This window comes from Pseudorasbora parva, chromosome 16, assembly GCF_024679245.1.
Source record: "Pseudorasbora parva isolate DD20220531a chromosome 16, ASM2467924v1, whole genome shotgun sequence".
In the NCBI taxonomy this organism is placed as follows: domain Eukaryota; kingdom Metazoa; phylum Chordata; class Actinopteri; order Cypriniformes; family Gobionidae; genus Pseudorasbora; species Pseudorasbora parva.
In genome coordinates this window covers 34,295,134-34,310,534 of record NC_090187.1, presented here as the reverse complement: position 1 = coordinate 34,310,534, position 15,401 = coordinate 34,295,134, and the positions used below count along the sequence as shown (strand labels likewise).

At 37.3% G+C, this 15,401-nt stretch overlaps 1 long non-coding RNA gene across 2 annotated transcripts in view; it reads right to left on the bottom strand.

The window, feature by feature from the left end:
• The window catches only part of LOC137043488 (uncharacterized), a 160,005-nt gene that overhangs the window by 122,665 nt on the left and 21,939 nt on the right, over nt 1-15,401 (bottom strand). For both annotated transcript variants that reach the window (XR_010898493.1, XR_010898494.1), the window contains exon 2: nt 3,456-3,675. This is a non-coding gene — a long non-coding RNA (uncharacterized lncRNA). The remainder of the gene's footprint in view (nt 1-3,455; nt 3,676-15,401) is intronic.

Genomic DNA, 15,401 nt, shown 5'->3' with positions numbered 1-15,401 from the left:
GAACTGCCCAAAGCCAGACCAAACATTTCTTTAACATTTAAAGAAAGTACCTTAAGCTGTGTTTCATCCGCAGAAACTTTCCCTAACTAGGGACTTTGGTATGGTACTTTTTTCTTCACAAAAAGAGTACATACTTTTATGACAAAGTACATACTTTTGAGTGTGTCACAGAGGAGTATGCAAGCTTTAGGATATACTTCATTATCTTTAACAGACAGCTCTGTCACTTAGTTATGTGCATCCCATCACTGTTTAAACTGACCTGCCAATCATCATCACAGTTAAAACATTTAATTTACCGTAATGTAATTTCCTACCTTATCGGAGAGAATTGTAGTTGCACGTTCCTGGTATTTACAGTCCACATTTCATGTGGAGACTCCCCTCATGTGTTTGCAATTTGAATATAATTATGTGTTTAAAAGTTAAATGGCCCAACGTATCATAAAAAAAAAATCTCAATGCGGTTGCAGATAAAATACAATGTGGATAACACTGAATGCATATCTTTTCTTTAGGTTATTAATTATTCACTCAAACCCCTTTACCTAACCTCTCTGCTTAACCGCCAGACTCGCATATACGCCATATTTGTATAAATGTTCGCATTTGTAGTTCTAATCGAATCCTCATTCAACTCGCAATGGGTTGTGGGCAATATTTGCCGTCAGAGTGTGCACGCGAATTCCAACTGAAAATAGTAGACCATCCGGGTATCTTTGGAATATTTTTTTACATACTATGATTTGTGACATACTAATTCTATTTTCAAATACTATTTAGGAAGAACAGTATGTGAATTGGGATGCACCGAGTGTGTTTTAAACATAGGGACGAGGGTCTAAAAGTTCTGGGTACATTTTTTTCCCTCAGAAGTCCCTGCTTGCAAGGTAGCACTTTTTCAAAGTTCACGAACTTCCAGGGCTGGGACTTGGGATCTGAACATGCTAATTGGTTGACTCCACGCAGCATTTTATTTCAACCACCATTTTTTAAAGTCTGTTGCAGTGCATGCAGAAGGAGTTATTTGCTATTCGAATCAACAATGGAGTTTAAAAAATAAGATCGATGGACTGACAACAATGTTCAGACTTTATTAAGCTTACATGCGGAGAAAAAATCTATAAGGATCTGGAAAGTCAGGCACAGTTCTACGGACTAATTCGCCTCACATTTATGGTACTTTAGAATGCAAAGGTAACAGATCTGGGGAAACAAAATTTCTGGGACAAATTGTTCTGGGTATTTTCGGTGGTAAATGCGGCTGTAGTGTGGAGTTGGTGTCTTCAAAACCCTAACACTTGAATATACCCAGATATCAAAGTCAGATGGTTATTATAGCAAAATAAACTCCAGAGTGGTGGTAACAACAAATAAAAATGTTTTAATATTGATTTGAGTTCTGAATGTTAAAATCTTATATGTTTATTATCTTAAAGCTTCCACTGTCCAACAATTGGCTTAACAACAAGTTGAACAATGCAACAGTATTACAATAATGTTTATAAAGAAGTTCTCAGGTAATTTTCACAATGTCTAAAATGTAAGATGGCAGCAGTTGCATTTGTATGAAACAAGAGAGAGTTAGTCCACAGTTACATAAGACATGAAAGTACTGCCAGTTTTAAATAAAGAGAGAACCGTACTGATATGCAGCATTGCCATAGACGATAGCAAATATTATGAAATATCAGCTGAATAATTGATCAATCAGAATAAATTATTCTGGAGCCCTGAGTAATAATGTTATATATTGTTCAACCTTTAAACTAATATTATTGTAACCTGTCACCATTTCAGGAACCAGGAGGACATCACCCAAATGCAGATATGTTGCCTGGATGCCAGCCGAACTTAGACCCGCCTAGGGTGACCAGACGTCCCGAAAAATTCGGGACAGACCCGAAATCGACACTGTTGTCCCGAATCCCGAAAATCTTGATTACTTATTGTCTGATAAAAATCTAAAATGTCTGCAGAGGTTCAGGCGTCCCCGCCGGCTGCTCTAAATTCTTAAAAAAAATACTGTAGGCAGTGCTGACGTCGGCCTCTACAACCTAGGTATGCTATAACTGTGAATTTAAAGTTGTATTGTGTCTAAACATGTATCTTATTAATCTATATGCACAAAGACAATACAACATTTTTGTCCCCATTTTTTTTAAATCCTTGATGAAGAGAGCGCAAGTTGCTGCAGCCGCATGGAGATGTGATGCACTCATAAAGGCGTAATTGATGAGGCACTGTGTTCAAAAAAAAAATCACTACACAATTATTTCTTTATTTTCGTTTAAGCTTATTAGCGTTAAGCTATACAGAAAGGTCTGATTCACGCACGGTTACTTACAACATTCATTGTGGGGTTTTTTTCTTTTCACAATAACATTTGAGTTCAAGATTTTAATGTAGTGTTTTTGGTGGCAGTCTAAAGACTAACGTTAACAGACTGTTGATCATTGAATACAAATATGTTTGGTTCAGTTTTGAAATTCATTATCTTTTATAATAGGCTAGTAAGGCTAGACAGTCTAATATCATAGAATTCTCCCCATCCCTTAATCCAGAGAATCCGGGAGGGTTCTCCGGAGAAAAAAATCATTTTGGGGGTAAAATGTGTGTTATTTTGGCAAGGTTGCCTGCTAAAATTCGCGTTCCTGGGTCTATATAATATAATCACATAATTGAGGTCGCTTCAACAAAAACATGGAAAACAACCCGCGGAAAAAAACGCAGACTTGGCAACACAGTGCAGTTGAGTTCTGTTGACATTTGACAACTAACGTTATGCGTTGCTCTGTTGCTCTGATAGGTTGTAGGTCTATCAATTTGAGGTCTTTCCTGTGTCGGTTGAAACACGCCCCATAATCACAGCCCAATGGAGCAGTTTCAGACTCATATTCTGACTAGAATTGAGTATGACCATGTCAGTCTAATGTTATTAACAAATCCTTCCCATATTAACAAATCCTTCCCAACTCAACTGGTGCTTCAAAACTACTCAACAGCGAACAATTCATGACAAAAACACAACCAACCAATCACAGAAACCAGAAGAATGACAAACTATTACATTTTAAGACAAATAATTAGTACATTAAAACTGTTCTACCTGTAATGCATTCTGGGAAGCTTTGGGCGGCACATTATAATGTAAAATATTACACAAGATACAGCCATAATATACCGCTATCCCATTTGAAATGACTGAAGAAATTATCCCCCAACCCTTTGCATGATATCAATGTGTGTGTGTGATATTGCAAGCAGCCAAGGTGAGTTCAGTGGTAAATGCAATTCTCCCTCTTCCTTTGGGAGAGGAGGTGATAATGGAGGTGGATAGTGCGGCCCAAATCACAGATTACAGCTGAATGTATGAGAGGGTCTTTTTCTTCTCGTCTTCCCTCGTAGAATAGAAAGATATGTAGAGGTAGAAAGATCAAGGCCACCACACTTACCAGAGTGTGTTATCATCTCTGTGCATCTCAGAATGTTGAGTGGATGGGGGAAGACTGTAGAGTATGTTCCCCTGGGAACTGGCCTGAAGGGGTGCGAATGCAGCTATCGTGTTGTTCCAATTCCCCCATTCGCTTAAAACATTATCCGGCCATCGGTTTTTCTTACTGTAGTTTTATTTAAGAAGTATGCTCCTGAATGGCAATAGCACCAGGTAGTAACCTATGGGAGAAAAACACATATTATGGACAGGTGAAGAGTAGTTTCTGACATTGTTAAATATGGAGAATTGGGAACTGGATCACAAAAGTTGATTGCCATTTGTTACTCATGCGTTGCATGACTTTGCTGCTGTGTTTTATTCCTAGGCATGCGGCAGTACACTTGGAGGGACTGTCTCTATGGGTTACCCTGCTGTGCATTGCTCTTACAGCATGACTGTGATCTCAGTAGCTCCAGTTTCTGGGTCACTCTTACCATTTATCTAAAATCCTACTCACATCAAGACCGAAACTAAAACCATTCTGGTCATTCAGATACTTTAATGGAAAATGCATGTACTTTACATGATCGATTTCACATGCCTCACAAAAAATAATAATCCATTGCTACTAAATAATAATAAACAAGTATATAGACAATTATTATTTAGTAGCTAAATTAAACAAAGTAAACTAAATAATTATTTAGTATTTTTTATACATTTACACCTATATGTGTATGTGAAATTGTATGTTGTTCTCTAATTTTGATGTGTATATATATATATATATATATATATATATATATATATATACACACACACACACACACACACACACACACACACACACACACACACACACACACACACAGTAGAGATCAAAATTAGAGAACAGCATACAATTTCCTAAATTTCAAGGTTATTGCTTAGTCCTTTTTAAAATGATCCAAACAGGAGCAGAAGGGCAGTTTTTTAAGCATATTTCACAAGTTAAATATATTACGAATACGAAGTACAGTATATACAACTTAAATAAGACAATGAAAAATAAGACTGGTCAAAATTAGAACACTTTCAGATACCTTCAAGTTTTGGGTGTTAATCTGGCACTTGGTGCTAATTTCCGTAATAATTTGGCAAACCCTATTTAACTTGAAGCAAACTTTCCAATTTTCACTGACTTTGCAAGATGGGAAGCCACTCTGAGGTTACTGAAACCCTACGACACCAGGTTGTCCAGAGGAAGGCCAAAGGGATGACCCTTTCAGCTATTGCAAAAGAAGTTGGTCATTCCAAATCTGTAATTTCTAAAATATTGAAGCTTTACAAAGACACTAATTAATTCAAGTACCCAAAAAGGAACGCAAGACCAAAGCACGAGAGGAAGACAGGACAATGTGGAGACTTTCAATGTGGAATCAGTTCAACACTGCAGCTGGAATTACTCGCCAGTTCAGAGCTGATCACAGTAAGGATCTGTCTCGCCATACAGTGTCTTGTCATTTAAGAGAATTCAGACTGAATGCTCACTCTGCAGTGACCAAGCCTCTCATCAGCTGAAAGAATCACAAGGCTAGACTAACCTTTGCTGAGGAGTATGTTGTGTGAATAGAGGAGAACTGGTCCAAAGTTAATTTTAGTGATGAATGCAAGTTTCATTTATTTGTGTCTGATGGGAAACATTATGTTTGGGATCAAACTGGGGAAAGATTGAACCCAAAATGCCCAAAGAAGTCAGTGAAAGATAAAGGAGGAGGAAGGGGCGTGGTTTCGGGGATGTTTTTGTAGCAGGAGTTTGCCCTATTATACAGTTACATGGCAGAACCTCAGAACCTGTTTATCAGAACTTCCTTCGGCAACATGTGGTTCCTTCACTGAGAGCATCTAGCAATCAGCCCGCAATTTTTTTGCAAGACAGTGCTCCCAATCACACTGCAAAACGGGTAAAGCAGTTCCTTGAAAGTGAGAACATTAAAATAATGAAATGGCCAGCCCAGAGTCTGATCTAAACCCCATTGAAAAACTATGTAAAATCATTGGCGACAAAGTTATGGCTAAAAAACCAACTACAGTTACCGAACTGTGGAAGAGACTGGAAGAAGAGTGGACCAAGATCACACCGGAGCAGTGTGAGTATATAGTGATGTCCTGTGGACACAGGTGTGCTGAGCTCATTCAAAGCAAGGGCCTCTATACCTCCTACTAATTTTTGACTGCTGTAAGCATCACATTTTAGTTGTAATGTTTTTTTTGTGCTGCAATAGTTATTGTTCTCTAATTTTTATCAGAAAATATATATACACGCACACACACACACATTACATTTTTACAAATTACATTTTAAAATATATTAAAATATATATGGTCATATGCTTGGTTACAGATTAATTTGTTTGGCACATGGAAAGATCTAGGAATCAGTTTGGATTTAATTAAAACATCAATAATGCTAAGGTTGCTTTAGTAAGAGCTTCTAGTGCATGTAAAATTGAATGTTACTGGTGCCCACAAAGCTTTTAAGAATTTTATTAGGCAAATCATTGTATTATTGTGCTTCAAAAACAACCCTTCAAGGGTCATTTTTTTATTCCCTTGTTAAAAGTCATTCCAGCATGTCAGAGATATGGTTTACTGTGATGATGAAAATTGTGATCCACATTCTTATGACTGCTGTATGGCTCTCAAATCTGCTTGTTCTCTTAAGTCCACACAACTGCATGATGGCTTATAGTAAAGAGGTGTTTGCCTGTGAAATGTGTGTTCAACCGTATATAGGTATGATTAGGGTGGGTGTAGAATTTGTTTCTTTTCAACAATATCATTTTAATAAACAGCTTCAAAAGAACCACTGTCAGGTTCAATTGAAAAGGTGACTTCAAAAAAACTATAAACAAGAAAATTGCCACTGGATACAACCTACCCTTTTAACTCCTCTTTTTATTTTGTACACCAATTCTCAATCTTTTTGTTCAACTGGGAAGAAAGCAAGACTAGTGGGCTGTACGTCATTTTAACTAACATATAACATAACCAACTGGGTTAATTAAGCTATTCACACACATCAGGAGTAACAAAGTTGGGCTGCTTGAAATTGTGTGCCAGGAGTGGCATAACCCAACAGCAATGTGACCCGACTTGTAGAGGGCATGCCAAGATGCATAAAAGCAGTGAGTAGGGCTATTCCACCAAAATATTTGATATTATATTCTTAGTATACTAGTATTCTCAGCATTATTCTGGAAACATTACATCTTTTTTTGTTAAAATGGTAACTGATTAATAACTTATTTTTATGTTTACAATTAAAGCCTGTGGTATATATGGTAATATAATAACAGCGACCCGACCACTTTGAAAATCATTTAGTATGTTTCCGGCATTAAAGTTCCTTTCACACTGAGACCAAAATTTTTGTATGCTTATTCATCATTCTTAAAATTTGTCACTCACAGAGACCTTGCACACAGAGTCCGGTGCGTATTAAAGGTGTGATGAATTGAGAAATCAAGCCTGAGCCTTTGATATATAACAGTTAATCGTGATATAGGAATATCCTATGCGTTTCGGAGCTGAAAACTTTGACCATTGACGTTATAGAATGCAGAAATGCCACCTCAACAGAAAAATATGTACGCCTGCTTCTATAGCTCCACTTTCCGATGAATGGAGCTAAACCGATTGCTCTACCGAGCAATAAACATACTGAATATAGCAAGATATTGCGCTGTGCCTGGTTGTGGAAGTCCCTGCATAAGCTTCCTTCGGATTGTAATATTAGGAATGAGTGGTTGAACTATATTTTTGCGCAAGACATTGCACGTTTGTTTGCTTCTTTTCACCACAGAATCTTTTGCAAACAAGATGGGTAAGATGGGTCGATGCTGGATTTGAGGATTTTATACAATCTTATACTGAGATTAAAACAATGCTGTGCCTTTTATATTGGATCCGACAGGAATGGTGCAACACACTTACAAGTAAGGAAAAAAATAAGTATTTGAACGCCCTGCTATTTTGCAAGTTCTCCCACTTGGAAATCATGGGGGGGGGGGGGGGAGGGAGGGGGGTCTGAAATTGTCATTGTAAGGGCATGTCCACTGTGAGAGACAATCTTAAAAAAAAAAAAACTGAAATCACAATGTATAATTTTTTTTAACTATTTATTTGTATGATACAGCTGCAAATAAGTATTTGAACACCTGAGGAAATCAATGGTAATATTTGGTACAGTAGCCTTTGTTTACAATAACAGAGGTCAAACGTTTCCTGTAGTTTTTCACCAGGTTTGCACAGACTGCAGGAGGGATTTTGGCCCACTCCTCCGAACAGATCTTCTCTAGATCAGTCAGGTTTCTGGCCTGTCGCTGAGAAACACGGAGTTTGAGCTCCCGCCAAAGATTCTCAATTGGGTTTATGTCTGGAGACTGGCTAGGCCACGCCAGAACCTTGATATGCTTCTTACAGAGCCACTCCTTATCCTGGGTGTGTGCTTCGGGTCATTCTCATGTTGGAAGACCCAGCCTTGACCTATCTTCAATGCTCTAACTGAGGGAAGAAGGTTGTTCCCCGAAATCTGGCAATACATGGCCTTGGTCATCCTCTCCTTAATACAGTGCAGTCGCCCTGTCACATGTGCAGAAAAACACCCCCAAAGCATGATGCTACCACCCCCACGCTTCACAGTAGGGATAATGTTCTTGGGATAGTACTCATCATTCTTCTTCCTTCAAACACATTTAGTGGAATTATGATGATTTTGGTCTCATCTGACCACATGACTTTCTGCCATGACTCCTCTGGATCATCCAAATGGTCACTGGCAAACTTAAGTCACGCATGGACATTCCTTCCGTGCCATGCATGATTTCAAACCATGACGTCTTAGTGTATTACCAACAGTAACCTTGGAAACGGTGGTCCCAGCTCTTTCAGCTCCCAGCTCCCAGTTCTGGACTGATTTCTAACCTTGCATGGAGCCCCAGTCCGAGGGAGATTGACAGTCAAGTTTAGCTTCTTCCATTTTCTAATGATTGCTCCAACAGTGGCCCTTTTTTACCAAGCTGCTTGGCAATTTCCCCGTAGCCCTTTCCAGGCTTGTGGAGGTGTACAATTTTGACTCTAGTGTCTTTGGACAGCTCTTTGGTCTTGGCCATGTTAGTAGTTGAATTCTTTCTCATTGTATGGGGTCGACAGGTGTCTTTATGCAGCTAATGACCTCAAACAGGTGCATCTAATTTAGGATAATAAATCCTGAGTTCAGGATGTCAGTGGCTCAGTTTAATGATTTGTGAGCAATACTGGAGCCACATATCAATCACTTTTATAAATATAGCTTTTTTTTTGTTTTTGTTTTTTAAACAACGCAGACTGTTTCAAAGCAGCTACACAGCGTTAACAGGAAAATAATGCAAGAGAGTTTGATTCGGTGATGTCATCCAGCTCAGTTCAGTTCTCATATGGTGTCAATACAGGCAGATCAGTAACATAGTTAAAAATGTAGTGTCCCCAAAAAAGCAAGCAAAAGGGAAAATAGGTGACGGGAACCAAAACTCCAACAGGTGATAGAATGGAGGAAAGAACCTTGGGAGAAACCAGGCTCAGTCGGGGTGCCAGTTTTCCTCTGGCTAATGAACAGTGTATAATTATGATTACATATTAAAAAGAAGACCAATTTTGTATGTCTTAGTTTGTTATTCAACATTTTCATACGGTGCTTTGTGCTGACAGGACAAAGTTGATCAATATGTCAGATGCGGTGTTCCTTTGTACAGTGGCTCTGAATTGTCAAAACTGTCAAAAAATGAGAAAATTGCGACGAACCCAATCCAGCTTTTTTAATGATGAACAAAAGTTTTGGAGGACGTTTCTAAACGTGATTGACATGACATGAGGTCATATTTATTTTTTAACATGCAAAAGTTTAGTGAAAGAAATTTGAACCTTAATGGAACATGCAATATGATGAGGTCATATGACAAAGTATATTGCAACTTTTGATTATAGTGAAGGGCAAGCACGTGTTCTAAATGTGTGAGCAACATGACCAGACAGGCTGTGCATATCTAGAAAAATAATTTGATCAGAAGAAAAAAAATAAAAAAGAGAATTATTCGTTTTCAAAAGTCAATGGCTTAGCCTCTGCTCTCCTTTCTGATACATCTGTCTTTTTCTCCCTTTTAACATCTACTTCAGCTGGACTACAATGTTTTCCGCTTTTTCCCTTTTCTTCCCTTAATTTTTCCTTCATAGGCAACAGATGACAAGCAGGCAGTTGATAGACCTGATCTCCAGGTTTGACCTTCTAAGAGGCTGTGCAATTCTGCCTGTCTCCTTTCGAATCCCTCCCACCAGCCTCTCTCTCACTCTGTGCTAAGTGATAGAGATGCAGCTTCATTGAAAATGACGCCTTAAAGAGCTAGAAAAAGGTTACAGTGGCTGACTTCATGACACGGGTACATTATTTATATCCAACTTCCCTGCAGTGCCTTGGTCACCTAATTGGTGAAATGAGGGATTTTTATACATCTAAGGGAAAGGTTACACACACACACACACACACACACACACACACACACACACACACACACACACACACACACCCAATACAAGTACAAAATACTATTTTATTTTATTTTTGTAAAAAAGAAAGCTCTTGGTCAGTTTTGCTTTTCACAGAGAGTACTTCAATGATACTTCCTGTAGAATGTTGAAAAACAAACATTTTAAATGAAAATGTCTCATTGATGATTAAAACATAATGAATTATTACAACAACAAAAAAATCTGCTGTTGCCTTGAAACCATATTTCTGTCCCATTTACAATCCCATTCAGGGATTATAAATTAGCTTCGTTCATTGTAATTCACTCCCTACCTTTGGTTCAGTAGATATGAACTTGTTTAACGGTCTCTACAGGATATCGTGCTGTTATTAAAGATGAAAACCTCTCTAGGGAGGAGTCGACTCTAAAGCCATCATGCAGTGCTGAAGGAGTGCGAACACAAGGCCAATACCACAACGCTCTGAACAGATTATCCCTCTACACCTTTCAATCTATTCTAAACCTCCATCTCTTCCATTAATGCCATTCTCTGGAGGACTGGTTTTTAAATGAATGAGATTCAATCAATCAGAGAAGATATATGCAATGCATTTATAATGTTAGCTTACACACATGAAGAGAGTTAGACTTCTATAGGGGAATTATGTCATAGAACACCACTACAAAAGGTTTTCTTGCAAAGGACTTCAGCCAAAAATGTCATCATTTACTCACCCTTATGGACAAAACACCACACATTTCTCAAAATTTCTCATTTCTCTTTTTTAAATATCTTCTTTTGTCCGCAGAAGAAAGACAATCATGCACAGGATGATAAGAGGGTGAGTAACTGATGGTAGATTTGTATTTTTTTTAAGGTGAAATATACCTTAACTGTAAAAAATTACAATCAAGTTATTTCAACTTAAATTAGATTAAACTGACAACTTATTTTGATGAGTCAAAGCAATGTAATAACATGTTGTTATAACTTATTGATCATTTTTACAAAATACTTGAATGAACAGACAAAGCAAGAGCCTGTGAGTTTTAACACAACTAAAATCTATCTTTAGGAGCTTTATTTTTCAGCAGCTGTGATATATATATACTGCCCTTGTGATGTTTTTTAGCATACTTTATTTTCTTTAAATTTTATTTTACTTTAAATTAAGTGCAAACTGAATGTAATGATTTCCGACACATACCTGCTATTAAATGAAAACATTATAATTATATATATATTTATATTAGCTGCAATTAGTTTGAAGTGCTTTTAGTATACAAGTTTATATTTATCTTATAATCTTTATATTTAATTTCATAATTCTATCCCCTTTGAAACTTGGTTAGTGTACTGCCTAATTAATGGATGAAGCTGCAATTCAATACATTTAAAATATATTTAGGCCTACTGTAAATTAGTGCATAACAAATACCGTTATTTATTTTTGTTATGATATGAATTTTGAAGATAGTGCAATACCGATATATGTGGCTTTAAACAACTTTCGGAACGCGGCAGGGCGCGAAACCGTTTAAGAGGGGTCCCTTTTCAATGTTGCAGTGTTGTGAGAGATCGCAAGGTTAAATCCGAAATCGCCCACTGAAGCATCATTCCCTTTTCCCTACGTTATCTACTTTATTCGCTTAAAGGAGTGAATGAAAACGAGCGTCTGAAGTCGGACACCCATTGTCTGTACATCGGCTGTACACTCGTTATTGCGGTGCAATGTGGGATTGAATGAGTGTACTAAATGACATATACTGTGCTCGTGGACACCACAACAAATGGCTGTTCCATGAAATAATGGATATAGAGGGCGATGTCGGATTCAGCCCTTGATTACAGCTGAGAATTCAAACTTCACATCGCGCGCGTTTCTGCACGGAGCGCCGTGATGAGATTAATAATGAAATTTATATCATTAATTACCCTAATGTCCTTCCACACCTATAAAACCTCTGTTCACCTTCAGACACAGTTTAAGATATTTTATACTTAAATTTTTATATTTTTTTATATTTTTAGTCCCAGAGTGTATCCAAGTGTATGCACACTATTCTGTCCATGTCCAGAAAGGGAATAAAAACATCATCAAAGTAGTCCATATGTGACATCAGTTGGTTAATTAGAATCTCTTGGAGCATCGAAAATACATTTGGGTTATTTGAGGATTGAAAACAAACGTGGAAGAGAAGACAATGCTGAATAAAGTCATAGTTGTGATTTTTGGACCAAAATGTTTTTTCGATGCTTCAAGAGATTCTAATTAACTAATTGATGTCACATATGGACTACTTTGATGATGTTTTTATTACCTGAACATGGAAAGTAGTGTGCAACTGTGCATACACTTGCATAGTCTCTCAGACTAAATATAAAATATGTTAAACTGTGTCTGAAGGTGAATGGAGGTCTTACAGATGTGGAACGACATTAGGGTGAGTCATTAATGATGTAAATTTCATTTGTGGGTGAACTAACCCTTTAACAACGCTCACCAATAGATCAGACGCAGAGCAGAGCGAGTGCATTTAAGGTTTTTTTGCCCTATTTCATATACTCTAAATATGTGTACTCCCCGCTAGTTCATGTTTAGAGGACTAGACAGTGCTCTATGTTATTTGTTATTTGTGTTATGCGTTATATGTTATTTGTGATTTGGAATTTAATAGGCATTCACTTGTGAATGGCACACAACTCTGACCAACAAGCTCTTTTACAGTCGGTTTACAGTTTGGTGCCAATGGTGATTTCATTGGGTTGGGTTACAGGCTACCCATCTCTAACTGGAGAGGACAGGGCACAGGTGCAGAGAATGTTCCAAATTATGGTTGGCAAGCGTCGCGACAAGCCAAAATGAGCCACAACATCTGTCTCTGCTGCTCGGTATCCGGCTGATCAGAAGTCAATTATAAAAGTGTTAGCACCCCTGCAACGGTAAATCACCCTCCATTAGGAATAATCATTGCTCAGCGCTTGTGTGTGTGGAACTAATTTAGTTTTGAGAGTGTGTTTGAGATAGAAATGGGGTGAGTGACAATGAGAGAGAGAAAGAGAGAGAGTGAGAGAGAAAGACCACTTTAAGCAGTAATTTTCAATAGTCTTCAATAGTCAAGACTCACGTGAGCCAAAACACTGACGATAAATGAAAACCCTCAGATCTGCTTTGTCTCTCTCATTACATTACTGCCTTAAAAAGGGGAGAAGAGTTGTGCTCTGTGCAGCATTCGCCCATCTGACAACCCACAAAAGAAAACATATTTAGATTGAATTAAATTGACAGCCTCTTGACATAAGAACTGATTTACAGAGGACAAGATATCACAGCTCAACCCCCCAATATATAGACTTTAAAGGAAAGCGCCCAGTGAAGACAGACAGGAATATGCTGTTCAAAGATTGGATTTTCTTTTTTTTATATATCTACAAAGGAACATGCATACTCAAACACGCACACAAACGCTTCTCTGCATTCCCGCGCACACACACCGTCCATGATCAGGTTGCAAGCGTCGTGAGAAAATGAGAAGGGCTGTCAGTCAAACGGAGAAATGATGTGGGATCTGTCAGGCCTGCATATACTCAGAAATTGATTGGCAAAACTTTCATAGGGAAAAACTATAGCAAACCTTTTTCGAGTTTCTCATCTCAAGAACTCAATGAGAAAGCCTGTGGAGAGATATTGTGATCAGAGTCGTGTAGGGGAAAGGACAGTGCACTAAAACGGTTAGTGCATTGACTCATGACCATGGAAACACCACAGCCTTGGAGAGAGACAACTTACGACCAGTACTGAGACATTATCCAACTGCTATAACCTGACAGTATATATGGCTACATGCGGTGTATTAAAGAGGTGGTTCCGTGGATTTTTTCTAGGCTTGGTTGTGTTTATGGTGCGCAGTATAACATGTCTTAATTCTTCTTTTTTTTTTTTCTTCTATTCTCCCTTTATTCCACACCGCTGTCTCCACTGTCCTTTGAACGGCTTGTTTACTTCCTGCTTCTATGAAGCCCCTCCCTCCGAAAAACACAATGGTCTTAGATTGGTTAGATGGCCAAATGTAGTTTGATGTATTTTTATTGGCTGAAGTGCCAAGCACAGGTCGTCCGGAAACGCCACGGCCCTTACCATTACGGGCAGAAGTCACATCTGCGGTGACTAGCAAGGGTTTATGATGTCACCAACCCAGGAAGAAGCTCTGTTGTAGTCCAAACCGGCCGTTTTTGTAGGCAATAAACTGCCATAACTTTAAAAGACAATATCTCCGTGCTTTGAACTTTCAGCGCTGTAACTTTGCAGACACTGTTTATGCTCAAGCAGCAACATTACACACTAACTAAAGTTAAAAAAGTGAAATCACATGCAACCACCCCTTTAACAGTGCTGGGTAGTAACTGATCACATGTAATCTGGATTACGCAATCAAATGCCAAATATTATTTTACTACAAATAATTGATATCAAGTTTTTAAAAATGTAATATAATCTATCTTTACTGCTTTTATATTACTTTTTTATTGAGTACATATGTACACAATGGCAGTAAACCATTCACAATTCATTCATTTTACCTCATTCTTATTTTTCACATTTTAAATTTTCCTTTCTAAAAAAACATATTGCTTATACATTCAGAAAGTCTTCTAGTTCGGTCACTAACCAAGTGGCTATAATTACATGGAAAATTGAGAGGCCACAAAGTATATCCCTAGTAGATTTACAGAAATCATTTCATTTAAGGAATTGTTTTCCTCAACATTGCATATCTAATCAACAACTCATGACAGTTTATTATTTGCAGTATAATTAGCATTTAATTTAACCATTTTTATCATAATGTTTCATACATTTATTTTAATTTTCAATTTGTATGATTTATTTAATTGTTAGCTTTTCATTAAAGTCACAAACCCCAGTTTTGGAAACGGTGTTGTAACGTAATATTTAATGCACTGTTGTTGATAAAGAATGGAATATATATTCTTTCTGTATTTTATATCAATATGGTGCAATATCATCCTATTTAAATGAATGTCACCGTCAGTAAAATGCAATCTAAGTAATCAAAAAGTATCAGTAACAGACAACAATTTGAAAGTAGTCTATCCAGCACCGAATATTAAATATTTATACACATGGGGGAAATCAAGGAGCAATCGGCAAAAAAAAAAAATACCCAATGTAATAAAATTAATATGTTTTGTCAGATAACCTAAAAAATACAAATCTAGTTTAATTTAACAGTCAGATTGGGTAAAATGGCTTCTTAAGGTAATAAATGTACTTTACAGAATATTTCAACACCAAAAAAGAAAATTATGTAAAAAGAAAAACTGTAGCTGAATAACAAAAACAGCTAAATGCATATAATGAAATACATATACATATCAAATAAACAAACAGTAAATACCA